Source organism: Myotis yumanensis, unplaced genomic scaffold, assembly GCF_028538775.1.
Source record: "Myotis yumanensis isolate MYYU_CA2020_CCGP unplaced genomic scaffold, mMyoYum1.0.hap1 SCAF_3, whole genome shotgun sequence".
NCBI lineage: Eukaryota > Metazoa > Chordata > Mammalia > Chiroptera > Vespertilionidae > Myotis > Myotis yumanensis.
Genome location: NW_027223754.1, coordinates 180,779,347 through 180,801,244, shown reverse-complemented (window position 1 = coordinate 180,801,244; position 21,898 = coordinate 180,779,347). Strand labels below are relative to the sequence as shown.

Here is a 21,898-nt window from a genome sequence, read left to right as displayed (position 1 = left end):
ATTATTTTCAAAATACCCATCATGTTTCCAAAATTAATGACAAATGCAAAAAGAGTAGAGAACTACATAAATAAATTGTATACAGAGACATTCAAACAGAACCTACTCTTCTTTTTTTTTGCTCACAATGCCTAATGATATAAACTCTAACTCTAATTTTCTTTCTTTTTTAAACAAAACCTGATCTTCTTTGAGTTCATATTGACCTTGATGAGTGAGTGGATTAAAAAGCCTAGCAAACTGAGCCTAGAGCTAATCCGAAAGGTGCAATTGCAATATTTCCAACCACCGAGGCTGCTCTCACTTTTTTTTTCATGCTGCATTTAAGATAAGATGAGGTGCAAATGAGGAAAAAAAGATCAAAACTATTTCAAGTATTACCTCTCAATCCCAGGGTTTGCAAACTGTGCAGAGAAAGGAGGCAATACAGATAAGGAAAGACTAAAAACCAGAATCTTTGTAGGAGTCTTTGGGATTTAATGGCAGTACTAGGAAAATAGTTTGGAGATCTGACCACGTTGTACACTTATGCCTGAATCTGGAAAAGACAAGGAAGCCCCATTGTGGCCTGTTTGTTGTTGACTTATTTTTTAAGCTTCAGAAACAGTGGCTCAAACTGCTATCTTGGATCAGTACCTGTATAATATCACTAGTGGGCTTAGAAAGGACAGTTTGCAATGTGGAAAACCTTTAGTTCTATCAGCAACAAAGAAAGAAGCCGTAGAAACAAAAGAGACAGTGACGTGGAAACTTGTCAGAGGAATAGGATCAATATAGAGAACAGATGTTATGGAAATGAAAAAAATAAGAAAAAGGTGGTGGTTTCTTGAGATGTTATTGAATTATGTAACAACTGAAAAAAATTTAGAACAGTCAGTATGTGTCATGCTTTTAGCATGGACCTTCTTTTGAATATGTCAATATTTAGCCATCAGGTAAATAAACCTAACCATAAGAACTGTGTAAACACACCCAGAGAAAAACAGGTGCTCTGGTAACAAAACCTATTCACAGCATCACACTACTGTTACACAGCTAAGTTCCTCTCCATCTGAGGCAACCAACCAGCCAAGTGGATCCAAAAGCAATTTTTTCTTTATCTTACAGGCCATTAATACACAACTTCTCAAATACATGCCCATGAGTGAATCAATATTTATGTCAAACACTGTCCTAATAATGTATGTCATTAAGATTAAGAATTTACTGCTCCCACACCTGGAAGAGGAAGGTTTGGGGGGCTGGGGGTGTTGCATATGGTGGTGGTGGTGGTGGTGGTGGTGCAGCAAGCAGAGGGTAATTTCTCCAACAAATACACACTTCTATATTCATTGGCATTTCCTACCTTTCCTATTTCTCAAGCCCTTTCTACAGCTCTGTCTGGTACAGCCGAAGCACACATTTACTGCATTTTGTTCTAAGCATTTCATGCATATGTACTAATTTAATCCTTAAAAAACTACTATGAGGTTAAATTACTGGAGATGATGAGATTGAGATATGGGAGTCATCCAAGGTAAATAATGGTCAAGCTGGAATTGAGTTTAGGGGTGTTGGTGCCACATCTGATATTCTTCAATCTCTACTATCTCTTTAGTAGTTTGGGGAATTTCTACATGTTATCTTTTGGAATGAGTGAATGGTACCAACACATGACTCACTTCACTCAACATGCCTTTAAAGCACTAACCGCCCTTCCCACTTCTTTGTCATAAAAAAACCCCATTGCAGTCCCTAGACCTGTGGGCTCCGAGCCTTTGACTCACTGCCACTTCAGGTTGGGCGAGTCCCTGCCTCTTCGGTTCCACTTCCGGAAGACAGAACTCCCCATTGCTATCTCCTTACATCCCTGAGCTAGTGTGATATTTTCTTACCCCATCTGTTGAGTTCCTATGGATAATTAAAGAAATAAGACTTACATAAGAAAATAAAGAGCTAGTTATTATTCATTGGAAAGCTCAGAACTAGTTTTTTAAAAAGTCGGACTGTTAATTGAAGTAGTTTAATTACTTCAAGCAGCAAACACATAAAATATATTGTCTAAATGTGTATGTCATATTTCATGTGCAAATGATAGAAGGTAAAATGTGGGTCTGTTGGGATAGGACTCTTACAGTATATACTTCTGACTCACACCGTAAGTGGAAGTTATGAGAAATCGGAATATGTCTTACTATGTGTATGAGGTTGGCTTACTGATCGAGTTTCAGGTCAGGCAGATGTTTCCAAAATTTCACATGAGTAGAAACCTGTTTTATTCCATTTCTGGGCACAAACATTAAGGGCCCTATTTTAAGAAATGGACACCTTTGAGAATCTGATAAAGGCTATGATTTCTTCACACACACGTGCACACACACATACACACACAATACATAGACCTAAAATTGTATACAAAATTTCATGGAAGCCGTAAGCCCCTGAAAGTCATCCATGGACTGGTTTAAGAACCCCTATTCAAGGCATAAATAGCACAAAAAAAGCTTACACTTCGAAAGGATAGCATTTACAAAGTTCATTTGTATATCATGGCTTTTAAATTTAACATGGACCACACTCTTCATAGATATAATTTTTATTAATAATGATTTCATCAGGACAATCCCCAAAATCTAGCTTTAATAATACCTTTTAGACCACAACCATTTATAGTTTATTCATATAGAAAACTTATTCTGTCTTACACTTGGGGCCAAAAGTCCAGCCCACCCAGGGAAACATTGGCATCGCCCTAGTGTGTGTCTTTCAGATCTTTTATATGCAAGCAGAGGAGCGGCGTCAGGACGCATCCTCCTCCCCCGCCTGCTGTCCACCCAGAGGGCTGTGCACCTGGCCTTCAGAGGCAGAAGACATAAGCTTAGAGCTCCGCCAATCAGTGCAGCTTCCCAAGGGTTCCTCCCAATGTAAGTGAGCTTCCTGCAATTTTAAAAGTGTTTATGGGAATGTTGAGAATAATTTGACACCAAACATTTTTACCTTGTGAATTAACTTTCAGACTTTTCTTCATGGTATAACAATAACAACAACAATATGGCAATATTTCTATATGTGATTTAAACATGAATGGGTCCTTTCACATTAAAAACAATAATAAGAAGATACAAGTAACTACAGGAAAAAAAAAAAAAAAGCAAGATGCTAACATGCTTAAGAAATCTGTCCTTGGATTCTACTATGGCCAAATTGTTCAATCTAAGGTTAATTCCTTTTAAAAATCTGTGCAAGTCAAAGATGAGAGTTCTGTAACAACAAAGAAACTTTCAATAACTACTTCTAAAGCCCCCAGCAGTATAAACACCAGCAGTGAGACAGTGAAAAGTCACAGAGCCTCAGTATGATGACTACCACCACATTTGTGAGGACTACATCTCAGAACGAACAACTTTTGCATCCTCCTATTAGAAGTCACCACAATAATAGCCATAACACTCAGGACTACCTGAAACAAGGCATCAGTAGAACCTCTGCCAATGTTACCATTCGGAAAGGGTCTCATAAGAAAGAATCACTACAATTAAATGCAGTTTTATCTAGTGTCAAAACCAGTTCTTCTCAGGAAGTAAAAAGAAATAAGACATCAAGAAGCATCACATCTGAAATCACAGCCAGGCTTGCTTCATCTTCTGATATAATATCAAACTGATAGAAAAGTCAAAAGCCATTGACCAGCGCAGACATTCTAGTACTATAGCAAAAGCAACTACCAATAGTAGATGGGCTCAGCCCAAAGAAACCCCAGAAGAGAGTAAAGCTCACCTGAATGAGTGGAGATCTAGCAAAGGTAGAATGCTGAAAAGGCCTCCTAGCTCAGTAGTTACCCAGCCTGAACCTGAAGGACAAAATGAAAAACCAGTTGGATCCTGTCGGACTACCATGGCAGAAGATGAACAAAGATTATTCACTGAAAAGGTAAACAAGACATTTTCTGAATGCCTAACCTGATTAATGAGAGATGCCCAAAAGAAGAAATATTGGACACACTGAATGACCTGATTAAAGTTTTTCAAGGTGCCAAAAAACTTGTTAAATACTGGATATGCCTTGCACATGTTGAACCATTCACAAGCTCTGTTGGAAGTATTATCTCAGTCTATGAGAAGGCCATTCTGGCAGGAGCTCAGCCTGATGAATAATTGTGACATGCAATTGTAGATATTCTAACAATGATGATTTGAGAAAAAGTGAAATTTGGAGAAAAATTTGAGGAGACTTGTGCAACCAAAGAACGTATCCAAGAAGTCAACACTGAAGATATTGGTCTTAATCTAGAGTCAAGGAAACCTGAAATGGAAAATAAACATCATAGAAATGTGGTATTTCAAGATTTTGAAAAAGAGAAAGTTGATAAAACAAAAGATTCAAACAACCATGTTAAAAATCCCAATACAGAAGAAACTAGGGAGGGTTGCTTAATAAAATATGTGTCTACTACACCATACCTGCAAAGTGTTAAAAAGAAAATGCAGTTTGAGGAAATAAATTCTAAGTTTCTAAAACCAATTAGAGATTCTTTTTTTTTTTTTTAATATATTTTATTGATTTTTTACAGAGAGGAAGGGAGAGAGATAGAGAGTTAGAAACACCGATGAGAGAGAAACACCGATCAGCTGCCTCCTGCACACTCCCCACTGGAGATGTGCCCGCAACCAAGGTACATGCCCTTGACCGGAATCGAACCCGGGACCCTTCAGTCCACAGACCGACGCTCTATCCACTGAGCCAAACCGGTTACGGCCCAATTAGAGGTTCTTGATGACTTCAAGACAAGACTTCTAAATTGGCCAATATGCTAAAAGACCATTTTCCTTGTGTCTTCATTGGACAGTTAACAGAGTGGGGAGATGAAACCAATGCTTTTATATGCCTCCATAATGCAGCACAGTACTGATGTACTTGGAGACTGAAACAACAGAAGAGAAAGAAAGCTATGATAAGAAGTGGGTTTTTTATTATTTCTGGGGTTTTTTGTTTGTTTGTTTGTGGATTCATATGTCTCTGAGATCAGGAGTTGGCCGAGAACGTAAGTATTCAAGGCCTAAGTCTTCTATTAACATTCACATAATAGCAGGAGTTGCCTTCTGGGTGTCAGAAAGCTAAATCCTACATTGTCTATCTCAACATACTAATATTTTTCTCTAGTAGGTAGGTAAATGTTGTCAACTAGTTTACCATGCTCCTTTAGTATAATTAATAAACATTATTCTAGTTTCGGTGGTATTTCTAAAATAACCAGTACTTAAACTGGCTTTGTAATATAAAAACTTAACTGTTAAATCATGCCCCCTGAAACATGGTAGTTATATACTGTAAACAGTTCTCTTCTTACCACACATATAAGTACCACTAATAAAACTGTTTATGCCTTTGAACTGATACTTAAACGGCATATATCCTCTACCAACTCTATGTTTTCAAATAAGTAATTAGTCATTGTAAGAGATTAGATCATTTTAAAACTGTAATGTGAATGTGGTTGAAAATCACATACATAGGCTCATTTATGTTCATATGTTCCATTTGTATAGTAGCACCTTTTATTATCTTCTCGTGTTCTAGAGAGTAGGATTTTTATTCTTTGTTAAGCTGTGCCTAATATGTAAATAATAAATTAAAATATCTACATAAAAATTAATGGGACTACCATGTATTTTTTTTTTTTGTAATTACATGTTCTTAGTTGACAAGATAAAAATTCTGCTTTATGGAAGAGATCCAACCAGGAAAAGTGGGAAAAAAATCATAAAAGTATACAATAAATATGTTGCAACCATTAAAAAATGATTCAATCAGTGATAAGCAATGGATTAAACCCTTAGTTGCACAATGATTGATGGTGAATTTTATAAAGGTTAGATGAGGCTGTCACCATTTAAACCCTCTGATCAATCTTATCCCAGATAGATAGATAGATAGATAGATAGATGATAGATAATTAGATAGATAGATAGAAAATGGAAACTGAATTTAACAAAAACCCTAGAATTAATGCTTATTTATAGGAAGTATAATGGGTATAGAGACAAGTAACATCACAAGAAGACAATAAATAAGTACAGACTATGGAATATTCTATAAGACAACTGACCTGGTTTTTACAACAAGAAAATACCATTAATAAAAGAGGGGAGTGGGAACTGTTTTTGATCAAAGAAAATTAGAGACTTAATCAAACTTAATATGTGGTACTTATTTGGATCATGATTTAAACAATCTAATTATAAAAAGATTTTTTGCAACAACTTGGAAATTTTCATTATGTTCAGGGAATTAGATAATCCCAAGGAATTATTGTCAATTTTGATAATGACTTGGTTGTTAGGTATAAAAATGTCCACACTTTTGAGGCTGCATATTGAAGTAGGGGTGAAGCTGTGAGGTGTCTTGGATTTGTTTTTAAGTACTTCTGCAAAGGAAATAAAGGAGGGTGATAAGTGAACCGGGGTATCAAAACCTGAATATTGCATATAGGCATTCTTTGTATATTTCCCTCTCCTTTTGTGATTATTTGAAATTTTTCATAATCATTTTTTTTAAGGTTAGCCTAGTGATACAGAGTAGGGAGACATGAGGGCGGGAGGGGGGTGGGGGGCTCATGTAACAGGCAGAGAAAACAGCATAAGCAGAAACTGTGACTCAAGAAACAGCATGACACCATCAGAGCAGCAAGCAATTGGGTATGAAGTGTAAGCAGTACAGGTAGGACCAGATCACAACAACCTTGAGTGCAAGCTAAGGAGCTCGGGCTTTACACCGTAGAATATGGGAAACCAAGCAAAGGTTTTAAGCAGAGACTTACAAGGTTAGATTACACTCTAGTCTAGACCATCACTCCAGCAACCCTGTGCAATACAGGGTGGAAATAGGATCAGGCCTGGAGAAATGAAGTCCAGTTAGAAGCCCACTACAAAACTGAAGGCAATGGATGACAAAGGAGTAAAAGAGAGTCGGGGTAAAGTACAGGGGCCAGGGATTAGTCATTGGAAGGAGAAGAAACATCCAGAATCAAGGCTGACTTTCAACTCTCTGTAGAAGTGGCTAAGTGATTTTGACACTGAGACATGAAATTCAGAAGGAAAAGCATGTTTTGAAAAAAAATGGGAGTGAGGAGAAGAGGGAAATGATAAAAGTCCAGGTAAGCTTGTCAAATTTGAAGTGTCTGTGGAACATCTGAGCTAGTAATAGGTGCACAGCTCAGGGCATTGATCACAACCAGAACTACGGATTTAAGACTCCACAGAACTTGGGCAGCAGCTGAAACCCCAGGGATGGTTAAGATTACTCACTCAGTGATCCAGGGGTTGTGTCTGTCATTATCTAGCATCTGGCACAGTATGTTGCATGGTGTGGGGCTCTCAGTACGTACTAAATAAATGGTAAATGAGATTGCCCAAGAAGAATACGGAGAGTGCAAAGAACAACGGACTAAGGGCAGACAGACTCTGGAGGTCCAATGTTAAGGAATGAAACCATAATGAGGTCCCATGAAGGCAATAAAGAATAAAGCTCAGACTAGAAGGAGGTCAGAGACAACACAGCGATAGAAACGAAAAGAATAGAGAATTTCAAGAAAGGATACATGTTATAAGGTTTGGAAAAGACCCATTCACTGCACAAAATTGAGGTGCCTGATGATCTTAGACTTCCTGAATCTCTGAGGCAAATGAGCTACTTTGCTCACCCTAAAAATAAAGATGAGTAGAGGCATGATGGCCAGGCAGTAGACAATGCCACTATTTGTGTGACCATGACCATGTCATTTACACTTTCTGAATGAAGCCTATGTATGATCTATAGTACCTGTAAGGTTACATTCAATTCTAAACATCGACAAAAGCAAATCCTTTGGTTTAAAATGTTCTGAAGATAGTAAGAGCCAAGTACCCACTTTGAGATCTATCATATTTTATGCCTGACTTCTGCTCTACTCACTCTCTTTCCTTTGCTTCATCCTCATTTTCTCTTCCATTTTTATTTTTTTTAATAAGTGGTCTCTAAATTGCTTCTGGGTGCAAGTGATGACCTCATATAAACATAAAAATGACCATGACATTTATGGCAACAAATAAGAGACGACAGATGGAGGGATATGTCAGGCCCCGCATTTATTTATGCCAGTAGTTCACAAATATAAGAAATACGAATAAGTAAGTTCCTAAAGTATTTTGGGGGGATAAAGAGTAATTAATAGCGATCGCCAAAATGCCATCTAGCCAACAAGTAATCATGAAAGCATATAGTACTGAATATCCTGAGCTACGGGAAGTCAGAGATGCAATGATATGGAGTGTGCTGCCTCTGGTCAGCAAGCTATAAACAGGCCCTCACTTTGATTTGCTCTTCACTTATGTATGGTGTCATGCTCTTGGCCCAGCGAATAACTGGAAAATTAGTTCATGTTACTCCAGCAAATCTGTTAACTTGGGTCTTATCTACACTCTTTTATTCTAATGATATTCTAACATGAAAGAACCAGAAGTCCATTTACAGTCACAAAGACCAGACGTAGAATCTGTCATTCCTTCCCGATCTTACTTTCACTCATAAATGTTGAGAACATCGACTACAAAATATAGTTAAAAATTACCTCATTTCTTGTCACTGAATCTGCATTAATGTCTTCACAAACCATTTCAAGCATAAATAAGAAGAAACGTCATCTGATTAAGAAGTTTTATGCTTACTACATCAGAGAAATTATCCAAATAGACTGGAATCACTTTTTGCAAATTACTTGCATAATCAGGTAGCTACAGAAACAAGAGTATTTTCATGTTCATAACAGGCATTTGTGCATCTTACTATCTATAATCAAGACACAGGTAAGTAAGCACAGTGTGTTTTGGATGCAATCACAGAACACAGACTAAAGATACACAAAGTAGGATATCCACATAAGGATGATGGAGTGAATAAGAACATATCCATGGACCTTAATAGATGCTATGCATATGGCAGAGATATTTATCTGAGGCCTGGTTCTCTGTAACTCAATCAACTGGTTCCATTTTTTAAATTTTGAATGATCTTAAAAGAGTGTGCCCCAAAATGTTGATGAAGACAGATCAAATTAAACACCTAAAGGAGGGGACATTATATAGACATGAAGAAAATAAGTGGGCAGAAAGTAAGGACCAGGTAGATAAGCAAATGATATGCCGATCACTGGCACCAGAAGTTGGATAAAGTGATCAGAAACACGTGGACATATCTTTTTAAAAATGCACTTGCTTGGGCCACAGCCCCAGAAATTCTGATAGTGTCTGAATTCAGAATTCCACAGGTGAGTCTGATGATCAGCCAGGACTAAAGTCAAAGGGTCTGAGACACAGGTAGGAGATCTGAAGAGAGAGAGCACATACCAGGTGCCAGCATAATTCTAAGGTGAGGACCTGGCCCAAACAAAAATCCCCTATGCACATGAACCTCAACCAGGAGCTGGTCCCAGGATATGGGCACTCACGGTGAGCAGCGAGTACTTCTGGCTGGAAGGAGGGATGAAAGAAGCAGCCAAGGACAACCTTTAGAATGCATTCCACTTTGTTCACAAGCACACAAATCTTAGGTAGTTAAAACAAACTGCTTCATATGTATCTGACTCTGTCTCCACCCTCAAAGAAAAAATTCCACTGATCTATACTTCATTTGAATAAGCTAGGTATAGAAGACATGCCATAAATTACTGTAACTACTTTGTTCCAAGTAAATCTCTAAACCACTCCTCCTACCTTTGTTCTCAGGCCTCCTCCCTGAAATCACATGAACCAGAAAGTTGTTTTTTTCTCTTTTGAATTTTACTTTTTAAAAAATATATTTTTACTGTTTTCAGAAAGGAAGGGAGAGAGGTAGAAAGACGTAGAAGCATCAATGATAAGAGAGACTCATTAATTGGCTGCCTCCTGCATACCCCTTACTGTGGATCTAGCCCTCAACCTGAGCATGTGCCCTGACAGGGAATCAAACAGTGACCTCGTGGTTCATAGGTAGATGCTCAACCACTGAACCACACCAGCTGGGCTGATTTTTACTTTCAAAAATACAAATTTCATTTTAAATTCAATTTTAAAATTAATATAATGTTTAATTTCCTAAATTAACATTAATTTGGTCATTTGTTCATGTCCCATTTAACTTATTCACACCTCTTTCCCTGTAACACCCAAGGTTCCATGATTATGTTAAATCTCTGTTAATTTATAAGGCATGAATATAGGGAATTACTGATGAGAAATCGTCGAAAATATTTAATTGCATCAATTTGATTTATTTCTAAAGATAATTAAAAACATTTATAAGTTCGCTTTTCAAAATCTTAATGGAATTAATTTAATAAACATTCATTGAGCACCTCTGATTTTTTTCCTACGCAGTACTGTTTTTACTGTAATTGGCTCCCAGTTAATTAGTTTACATAAACACGTTAAAGAGGTTATACTTCACAGTGTACATAAGTTATAGCTAATGGGACAGGTGACTGAGTGTGGTATTTGGGGTTATTTCCATAAAAAATAGGAGTCAAAAATAGGCCCTTAGGAAAGTATCTTCTCCCCCCACCCCAATTTCATTTTGTATTGGTTTTAGGCATACAGCTTAGTTGCTAGACAATCATATGTTTTGCATAGTGTTCCCCTTGATATTGCCAGTACCCCAACTAGCACCACACATAGTTATCTGAATATTATTGACTATATTTCCTATTATTTACTTACTTCCCAATGATTATTTTATAATTATCTTTTTTTTTCCTTTTTATTGAATTTATTGCAGGTGACACTGGTTACAAAACTATACAGGTTTCAGTTGCACAACACATCATCTGTACACTGTATTGTGTGTTCACTACCCCAAATCAAGTCTCCTTTCATCACCATTTATCCCCTTATATCCTCCTCCAGCTCACCTCCCCACCCCTGACAATCACCACACTGCTGTTTGTGTAACTACCAACCTTGAACACCTCTGATTTTTATCATAAATTTCAGTGAGTGAGATACTCATTTCAAAGTTTGCGCAATAAAAACCACATTGAATTTATCACTGCAATATATTTTAACTGACAATCCATTATTGTGATGAAATCCAATGTGAGTCAATTATTGTTGAAAACAATGAGTACCACTACTTAAATCTACATTCCAATCACAAAGCAGAATAAATAAAAGAATCATAAGGAAAGAAATTTTAACTCTTAAAGATTTTGCAGCAATTTTGCAGTATTCAAGCAGGTTGACCTTCCAATCTGCCAGAATTTCAGAAGCCGGAATCAACTCTAGGTAAAGTGATATTCTGTTCAGATGTCTTAGATTTGCCCAGCTTAAAAGCTGTCCTAAAACGCAGACACTTGATCTAGCTCCTGGGATAGTAATCTACATAATTTAGGGAAGTTGCTAAGACTGACATAAACTCTAAATCCTTTTGAAAATTAACAACAGGATCCTATTTCCATCCTGTCTGTTTTCACCAGAAGTTTAACAACTGACTCTTATTTAATTTCCAGAGATCAAAGTTTAATAAAACTGAGAAATACTTAAGACAACTAAAATACCTTTAACTAAATGGAAACAAGGTAGACATATGCTCCTTTTTACATTCTGTATTGTGACACAATACATACCTTGAGCACAGTTTAAAAGAAGAGATAGATAGTGTGGTACAAGAGAAAGAGGTGTGGATTCCCTGGAAGCCATAAGAGATGGGTTCTAATTTTAACTTTGTTTCTAACTAAACAGAATTGTCTTGGGTACGTCATTCAATAGCTCTAAAACTTAATTTCTGCTTCTGTAAATTAAAGAATTTCATATCAGTTTATCTTTCAGGTCTTTCCCAAATCCTGGATCCCAGTGTACAGTTATCTCTATATTCAAGTATAAGTTCAACCAAAGACTATAATCCACCCAGAGTCTTTTGTGTTTTCTTGATAGAAAAAATATATATATATCAGGTAACCTTAATGAGGTTAATTTGAGCAACATTAGGAGTGGTTTTTAGGTATTTAGAAGCCCAGCATGGTTTCTTCTTATAGATGAAACCTCCATATTTAACTCAATACAAAGGCAAGGATTGTTGGTTTCACAAATTAGACCTCTTGTTTCTAAGCCGACAAGTATTTCTTCTTATCAAAGAAGCAGCTGAACACTAGGGAATAATTAAAGGGGTCTCCAATATATGTCTATGTTTTACGTCTCAGGCAAACTAGGAGTCAAATTCAGCCCACTGTGTTTCTTTATATACTTTTGTATTTATCTGGGAAAAGCACAGAATGTTTGAAGGAGAAATGCTATAGCCACTCCCCACTCTGACTTTAATTACAGTCTTCAGGATTGCCACTGAGTTTGATGTTTGTTTTTTTCAAATGCCCCACTCATGTGCATATTATTTCCCTTGAAGCAAATTCCTCTTATCTTCTCAAATTGTCATGACAAGTTTGTGAAAAGATAGAACTATACAATTTCAAAGACATGAAACCTTAAAGATTCCCTAAGACAATTCTTGTCCTGATATAAATGACCCACCCCTTTTTCTATAACAAGACTCTTACTGCTTTACAAAACAGTCCTCTCCATTGCTGGACAACTTTGGTTTTTGGAGGTTTTCCATTTCATCACATTAAAATGGTCGTCATCTCTTTTTCTGGCAGTTCTTTGAGAGCAGCACAAGCAAGTATACTATCTCTTCCATATGAAAAATCTTCAAATATTTGAAGACAGTTATGGATGCCCCGAGTTGGGCCTCTAGACCTTCTCAAGTTTGTCAATAGGGCATAGCAGCAATTAGCCAGTTGTTTCTTTTTTAATAGTACCATCAAACCACTGCATATTACCATTTAACCTTCACATTCTTGCCCTAGCCAATTTGGCTCAGTGGATAGAGCGTAGGCCTGTGAACTAAAGGGCCCTTGGTTTGATTCTGGTCAAGGGCACATGCTGGGGTTGTGGGCTCGATCCCCAGTAGGGGACATGCAGGAGGCAGCCAAGCAATGATCCTCTCTCATCATTGATGTTTCTATCTCTCTCTCCCTCTCCCTTCCTCTCTGAAATAAATAAAATAATATTTTTAAAAAATAATAAATAATCAAACTTCACATTCTTTTTTTTCCAAGGAACTTCCTCAAGAGATCTCTACCATTTTAGCCTTACATACTACTTTTACATTCACCTAAATATTGAATCCTGATTATTTGATTGAATATATAAGCTACCCCTGAAAAACATGTCATATAATGTCTAGAAAGTTCCCTTTTACTGAGGTTGTCAATAGATACACAAAGACAAAGGCAAGATAAGAGTCCATATTCCATTAACACTGATCCATGAATCAATAATCTATGAGTTCAGTTGTTCTACCTGCCAAAAATCTACCTGAATATCTCATGCTATTATTTACCCAACATTTTTTCCTCACAAAGATATGAGCAAGTTTTTTGTAAGTTAAAGTATACTTTTGTCTGGGACTGGAAGCTTGAATTCATTTTAAGAAGTTCATAAAATGAACTTACCCCAGGCCGGCTTGCACTTCTACTTACATACACTAAAGCTCCATTTTCCATTTTGGAAACAAAACAGGGGTGGAGGACTTCTTCCTTTGGTGTCAATTATTAATATCATAGTCCAGTGCTAACATAATCGATTTTGAGAGCAAAAAACTGGTATATTTTTAGTACCCACAGTGCAAACAAGAGAATCTGCCATAGAAAAGGTTCCCACTAAATGTTTGTTGAATGCATGAATGAGTGAATAAATGACCATTAATGATCATTAGTAAATGATCATTAGCTCTCCTAGAGTTCCTGCCTTTTTTAATAAGTCCTAGATTTGTACCTGTTTTCTATCTTTGATACTTATTCCTTTAAATTCTGAACTTATCAAAGAGCTCCTGATATAGTTACACTTTTATTTAACTCCCTTCCCTTCACAGTAGGATAATTCTCAATTATATAGTCAGAATTACAATTGTAGAGCATCTCATTCTTCATGAGCTATATTTCTTCTTTATAATCTCTGTATATGGAATTATAAATCAAGCATCGTTCATGCTTAATTGGTATTTTCAGCATAATTTTTTGTTTCTTTCCCCATTCTTTATGCTTCAGCTTCAAAACATTTAGGCTCCTAACACTAGAAAAGATAAAAAATAATAATATAGATTTGTTCTTTTGTATCTTTAAAGCTTTTTTATTTTAGTTCCAATGCTTTCACTCCTTAAATTAATCTGTGGAATGATTTAAAATCTTAATACAACACAATAAACAAGGGAATAAAATGTATTATAAGGAACTTAAATACCATACCTAAAATATCCGTTAGCTTTCAAAAGTAGGCATATTATAACTTCTCCTTTAAAATAACACTTAGTAATTTAAACAATAATAATGCCTCCTCTATGTAGCAAGTGTTCTGCATACCTCAGCCACCAGAAACAGTTGAAATATCTAGCTAGTTCTACTCCCCTTGTCTTGCTTCCCTTTGAACACAGAGCAAACATCTTGAGCAGCAAATTAATAAAGTTTGAATAGCTTTTAAAAATGGCAATCTCCAAGAACACCTAAAATCATTCACAACACGACATGACCATGAAGCCCAATAAGAGGAGCAACATCACTTGCTTGGTGTGGCTCTGATGACCACATTAACAGGCACTAAGCCCAGAAGCATGGAAAACTCAGTAGAGAAAGGCAGAGAGGAGATAAGACAGGGGCATGGGATGGGGAGAATGCAGCAAAAGAGAGAAGCAGAGGAAGTTAAATGCAATCATTGTAAGCAGATAGCAGAAGGGGGGTGTGGGAAGCCATATACCCTTTGCAGCGGTCCTTGAGGATCTCAAGAGATGGTAGTGTGGGAGAATAATTCATTCCCTGAATGATTACCCTGGACCACCAATAGATGTTTCATCCTGACCAAGGATGTCATTTAATAAAAACTAAAACACTTTCCAGCCAAGAAAGCGTATTTCTATGTGTGTGTTTTTTTTTACCATCTCCAAACCCAGGTTTAGAAATCAGCAATAGGTTGTTAAGCTTATATGTGTATCACAACTCTCTCAGCCAAACACTAAAAAGCTGTCTTTTATCAGGACTCAAAAATTAATAACAAGAAAAGGGAAGAAACTGTACCGCTACAAAAGTCTTGAAATGTTATTTATCCCAACTACCATTATGTTCAAGTAGAAAACCACTCCAAATTCACCTCAGTGAAGAGAAAATTTAGACTTCACATATCGAACAAAGTGCAATTTAGTATTTTGAATCTGTTGCAGAATCAGTTTCTCACAACTTTCAGGGTTGTTTTATATACAACTTATTGATCCCAAATTTCATTAATCAGCTTTAAAGAAACCTGATTTTAAATCTGCTTGGAAAAGCTCCATGTCAAAGCTCAAATTCGCCCAAAATTACTTCATCAGAAAATGCAGGAAAAAATAAGTGATAAGAAACTAAAAGGTAGTTTTTCTTTCCTTCCAGAAAATACAGAGAATCACTCATATCCCAGCCAAATACATTTAGAATACTGGCAGCTCAAATTGGCATGATTGACACTAGTAAATAACACTAGAAACAAACCCAGAGCTGGGGAAAATTGTTAGCATAAGCAGTTTTGTGATCCACTTTTCCCCTCTGTGAAACAGGTAAAAGAAAGCTCAAACTTATCACACATAGTCATTTACATACAGTATCATTTTATGGAATTTTCCAAGGTGTTAATTAAAGTTTTAATGAATGTTAATCATCTTCAATTTCATTGGCAATCTCTGTTCAACCATATGCTTCTCTTTTACACCTGAAAGTTTTTTTTTAATAAACATTACTTTAAATTGTTTTACTTCCTTAATATGATATTTATATTAATGTTTAGGAAATAACATTTCTGCAGCTTATACAGAAATGTTCTATAGTTACTTCTTTAAGTAAGGTATGAGGATATAGGATTTGCATAATCATTATATTTCCAAGAGACGATCTAAAAAATCTTTAATTCTTTTTTTGTTAATCTTTAGTCTTTCAAAGTTAAACTGGTTTTATGCACAGGAGACAAGGCTGAGCTAGAAAACTGAACATGGCATTGCATTCTAGACCTCTAGAAATGAAATTCTATCTCATTAAATCATTGTACAAAATTTTCTACTCAAATTTTTCTCTAGTTCTAGAGAATGTTCTCATATTCAGTCATTCATTCATTCATTTAAAAATATTTACTGACTAGAGGCCCGGTGCACGACATTCAGGAACTGGGGGGGCGGGGGGTCCCTCAGACCGGCCTGCGACCTCTCACAGTCTGGGACCCCTCGGGGGAAGCTGGCAGGTGGACATCCCTCAAGGGGTCCTTAGCACTGCCCCAGAGGCAGGAGAGGCTCCCACCACCACTGCTGCGCTCGCCAGCCGTGAGCCCAGCTTCTGGTTGAGCAACGCTCCCACTGTGGGAGCACACTGACCCCCAGGGGGCAGCTCTTGCATTGGGCGTCTGCCCCCTGGTGGTCAGTGCGTGTCATAGGAACCAGTCGTTCCACTGTTTGGTCAATTTGCATATTAGCCTTTTATTATATAGGATGTCTTCTAAGGTCTCTTCTTGAAGAGTTTATATTCTAGTTGAGGGAGGCAAGAAAATTAAGAAAACATATAGCAAATTTAAAATGGTAATAAGAGCTAAGGAGAAAAATAAAGCAAGAAGCAGCAAAGGGGAAGAGGGAGTGAATGTGTGTTCTTGGAGAGGGGTGGAAAGGATGATGAAATTTTGGATAGGTGGTCAGGAAAGAACGCATTTGAATAAAGACTTAAAGAAGGAGAGGGAGCAAGTCCTATAGATACCAGGAGCAAAAGCAACTAGTGCCGAAACTCTGGGGTGGGAGGATGCAGAGAGAGTTGCAGGAACATCAAGTATAGATGGGGCTGTAAACAAAAGGGAAGGTGCTTGGCTATGAGGTCAGAGACATAAGGAAATGACAAATTGTTAAGGCTTTATAGGCCATTATATTAACACTAGCGGCTCAGTGTACAAATTTGTGCACAGGTGGAGTCCCTCGGGGTGGCCTGTGGGAATCGGGCTGAAACCTGCTGTCCTTCGCCACTTGCAGTTCCTATCTGCTGCTCCCGCTCATCCCGGCCCCACTGCGCCTGCCGCGGGCTCGCGCCCAATCAGTCCTGATCGGTGGAGGCTGGCGCTGCCACAGTAGCACTCGCCAGCCATGAGCCCTGCATCTGGCACCCTCCCGAAGGGAGTACCCTGTGGGATCAGGCCAAAACCGGCTCTCCGACATCCCCCGAGGGGTCCTGGATTGTGAGAGGGTGCAGGCCAGGCCAAGGGATCCCACTGGTGCATGATCGGGCCTGGGGAGGGACCACGGGAGGGCTCCAGGGCATGTCCGGCCCCATCACACCCAGTCCCGATCGGCCGGACCCCAGCAGCAAGCTAACCTACTGGTTGGAGCATCTACCCCCTGTGGTCAGTGCACATCATAGCAAGTGGTCGTCCGGTCATCTGTCCCTTGTGGTCAGTGCACATCATAGCAACTGGTTGACCAGTCGGCTGTCTGCCCCCTGGTGGTCAGTGCACGTCCTAGCAAGCAGTTGAGCAGCCTTAGCATATCATTAGCATATTATACTTTGATTGGTTGAACAGTCGACCAGTCACCAGATGACCAGACACTTAGCCTAATAAAAGCCTAATAAAAGATATTAGGCTTTTATTGTGCCCATCAGTAGATGAATGGATTAGAAAACTGTGGTACATCTACACGATGGAATACTATGCTGCTGTTAAAAAGAAGGAACTCCTACCATTTGCAACAGCATGGATGGAACTGGAGAGCATTATGCTAAGTGAAACAAGCCAGTCAATGAAGGAAAAATACCACATGATCTCACTCATTCATGGATAATAAAGACCATTACAAACTTTTGAACAATAATAGATACAGAGGCAGAACTGCCTCAAACTGATTGTCAAACTGCAGTGGGAAGGCCAGGGAGGGTTAGGGGACAGGAGGGAGGGGAGTAAGAGATCAACCGAAGGACTTGTATGCATGCATATAAGCATAACTAATGGACATAAGACACTGGGGGGTAAGGGAGGGTAGGGGTTTGTCAAGGGCGGGGGGGAAAAAAGGACACTTATGTAATACCCTTTGTAATACTTTAAGCGAAAAAAAAAAAAGAAAAAAAAAGAAAAAACAAAAAAAAAAGAAAAAAAAAAAAGATATTAGGCTTTTATTACATAGGATGGCTATTGATCCATGAGAAAAGGGAAACCATTGAAGGCTTTGAACAGAAGAGTAAGATGATCTGTGTTCATTTAACATTGGCATTCTGGCTATGTGTTAAAAATTGGCTAGAGATGAACCATGGTGGTGACAAAGGGACACCAGTTAGGAGGCTACTGAAATAATCTAAATGATATCATATCTTGAACTGTGGTAGTAGCTAAAGAAGTGATAAGAGGCCATCTGAATTTGGGTATACTTTGAAGATAGAGAAGACAGAAATTCCAGGAGACTAGACTATTAAAGAGTGACATTAAGAATGATGAAGAATTTTCAACTGAAAGAATGGAGTTGCCATAACTAAGGTGAGAAAGACTGTAGGGAGGAAGGGGTGTAGGGTTAGCGATCAGGAGCTCATTTTTGTAACTATTATATTAAGTTGCAGATTAGACATTCAGGGAGAGATGTCAAGTAAGCAATGGATGTGTGAGTTTAAATTTCAGGAAGGAGATCTAGGCTCTAGATATATATTTAGAAGTCCTCAAAATATGTGTGGCATTTGGAGCCATTAGACTGGGTGATGACTTTTTTACTTCGATAGAAAAGAGATTAGGTGCAAGATCTAAGCCCTAAGACATGCCAATGTTTAGAGATTATGGTAGTAAAGAGGAACCAATAAAGAAAAGTGGCAGCTAGTAGGTAGAAGGAAAGTTAAAAAAAAAAAAAAGGAAACCCAATGGAAAATGTGTTATGAGGCAACAAGAGTAAATAACAGTCTACAAGATGCTGCTGATGCAACAAGTAAGGTGAGGACTGACAACTGATCATTGACATAGAAACATTGAGGCCACTGTTGATTGCATGAAGAGTAGTTTTAGTGGCTTCATGAAGTCAAACCTCTCTTTGGAGTGGTTTCAAAGGGAAAATTTGGAAAGAGTTTATACAACTTGTCAAGGGATTCTTTAAGTAGATGAAGACAAATGTGGAGCAGCTGGAGAGAAGTGGCATCACAAGAGTGTTTTTCTTCTTTTTTTGTTTAAAGTTTTCTTTTTTAAAATATTTTATTGATTTTTTACAGAGAGAAAGGAAGAAAGATAGAGTTAGAAACATCGATCAGCTGCCTCCTGCACACCCCCTACTTGGGATGTGCCCTCAACCAAGGTACATGCCCTTGACTGGAATTGAACCTGGGACCCTTCAGTCTGCAGGCTGACACTCTATCCACTGAGCCAAACCGGTTAGGGCTCTTTTTCTTCTTAAAATGAAAGAAATAATAAGTTTCTAGGTTGATGGGAAAGATAGAGAGGGAAAATTTGATGATGCAGGAGAGAGGAACTTGGGTGGGTGGAGCAATGCATGAGCAGGCAGAGGGACTAGACCAGTGGTTCTCAACCTTCTTAATCCTGTGACCCTTTAATACAGTCCCTCATGTTGTGGTGTCCCCCAACCATAAAATTATGTTCGTTGCTACTTCATAACTGTAATTTTGCTACTGTTATGAGTCGTAATGTAAATATCTGATATGCAGGATGTATTTTCATTGTTACAAATTGAACATAATTAAAGCATAGTGATTAATCACAAAAACAATATGTAATTATACATGTGTTTTCCGATGGTCTTAGGCGACCCCTGTGAAAGGGTCGTTCGACCCCCAAAGGGGTTGCGATCCACAGGTTAAGAACCGCTGGACTAGATAGTAGGATCTTGTGCACTAGTGGAAGAGTTAGCCGTTACTAGGATCACCAACAGTTTATACATTGGAACAGGAGAAGGCAGATACATGCGGGTAGGTGCACAGCTGTGCTGAGAGAAATTTCAAGAAGTCCTCTTTCCTATTCCTTTGATTTTCTAGAAGAAAGAGGAAGCAAGATCATGAACTGGGAGTGTGGATGGGAGAGGAGGCATGACAAGGATAACAAGTGTGAGAAGAAAGGAGAAAACTGGGCTCTCTCCAACCAGAACAAGCTAGGCTCGCTCCCACTGGGCCTCAGAGCCTGGTATTACTTTTCCTGACGATCACACAGATTCTTTCTTCTCAGAGTTCAGGTCTCATCTGTGATGTCATCTTCTTCCCTGACCACCCCAAACAAAGCAGATCCTGAGAACTATTCCCTATTATATTATGCTATGTATTCTTCTTCATATGAAATTACCCTATTTCTTTATTTATACTGTCTTTTCTATCATGCCCACTAGATTTTAAGCTCCTTGAAGGCAAGAGCTATTTTGTTCACTGCTTTATCCCACTGCCCAAAAGAGTCATGGCACACAGTAGCTACTCGATTCACCTCGCCATGGGCTACAATTGCCAGGGGGGAAGGGGGGAGGGTCGCATTAACTTCCCCAGAGAAATGTTGTCTACGTGGAACATCTGCTTAGAGTAGGTTTCTCTCTATGCTGTGATTCCAAATGCACATAACCCAGATCATAAAGGATCTGAAGACGGGTGAAAATAAATAGAGTTCTATTTTTGTTATTATTATCCTTGAACAGTTAGTTAAAACTTGCTGCCTCAATGTCCTTGCTGAGACTACCTACAAGAACACTAAAACTGGTTGTAACCTGGCTTGGGACATGGCTTGATCTAAGCTTTAGATATGACACTGAGACAACAATTTAGTTTTCAAAGTCTACAAAAAAAAAAAAAAAAAATGACCGGTAATGGGGACTCTGCTCCTATATTTCATTTTCTCTACTGTAGATTCTGTTTGTCTCTTTAAGTGTTGGCAAATATAATCTAAAGAAAAACAAGAAATTTTTGACATTCTGCAAGAAGCTAAAATCTCATCACTCAGCATCACATTCAATCATCGAGGTCCATCTCTGCACCCTGGACCGGCTGGGGGATACGTACAGATAAGCATTTAACCAACCCCTGAATGTCCTACTGATTTCTTATGGAAAAACCACAACTATTTTTCCCCTTGAGAGAGAGTGAGTAACCACAAGTTGTAATAAGTGTAAATGTCAATTATTTTACAAAAGGTGAATTGAGTCTACATGATTTTTAAAAGTTACTTTTTCTTTGAGGCACATGACTTATTTGATTTAAACTAGCAAAACATGCTTTTACAAAGAGCAATCTTCATCACACACTTCCATATACGCATGTTTAACAATTTTTATTTTTTGTTTTATTTCAGCGCAAAACACAGGGAAAGAATAACCTCCTTATGGCTTATTATGCAGCATTTTTATGAGAAGAAAGCGAACAAATTCGAGGGACACTGTGTTAATGTAAGCCGTGACCAACATGCTCTCTTCATAGCCATTTCTCAGGATCTCATTTACACAAAGTGGCAGCGTCGGCTCTGCTGGTTTTGAACTGAACATCCCCTTTTATGGAAAATATCAACAGGGATTTTTTTTTTTCATGGCTGGAGGTCTTTTCCTCATCTAAATATTAAAGTCTGACAAGTCTTTCCAACTTACTACTTATATAATCTTGCTCGCTACTTGTTAATTAGTAGCAGGGTGATAACTATTAAAAGTTGAAAGAGTTTCCTGGTGGTTGCAACAAGTTTCAACATGATCCCAAGCTTTGGCAATAACCACAAGGGGAAAAAGAAAGCAAAAGGAAAATTCCTCTCCAGAGTCCTTCATTTCTGAGAGAAGGGTAAATGGTACTGACATTACATCACTCTCACTTGAAAGACTTCTCAATGCCAAAGGAGGCCAAATGGTAGACCTGGTCATGTCCCGCGTGCAA

At 38.1% G+C, this 21,898-nt stretch overlaps 1 protein-coding gene and 1 pseudogene across 3 annotated transcripts in view; one reads left to right on the top strand and one right to left on the bottom strand.

Moving 5' to 3' along the window:
- SOX5 (SRY-box transcription factor 5) overlaps positions 1-21,898 on the bottom strand; it is a 972,837-nt gene that overhangs the window by 916,951 nt on the left and 33,988 nt on the right. The gene's annotated exons all lie outside the window — the stretch shown is intronic.
- Positions 3,060-21,513, top strand: LOC139006475 (cytoskeleton-associated protein 2-like; annotated as a pseudogene).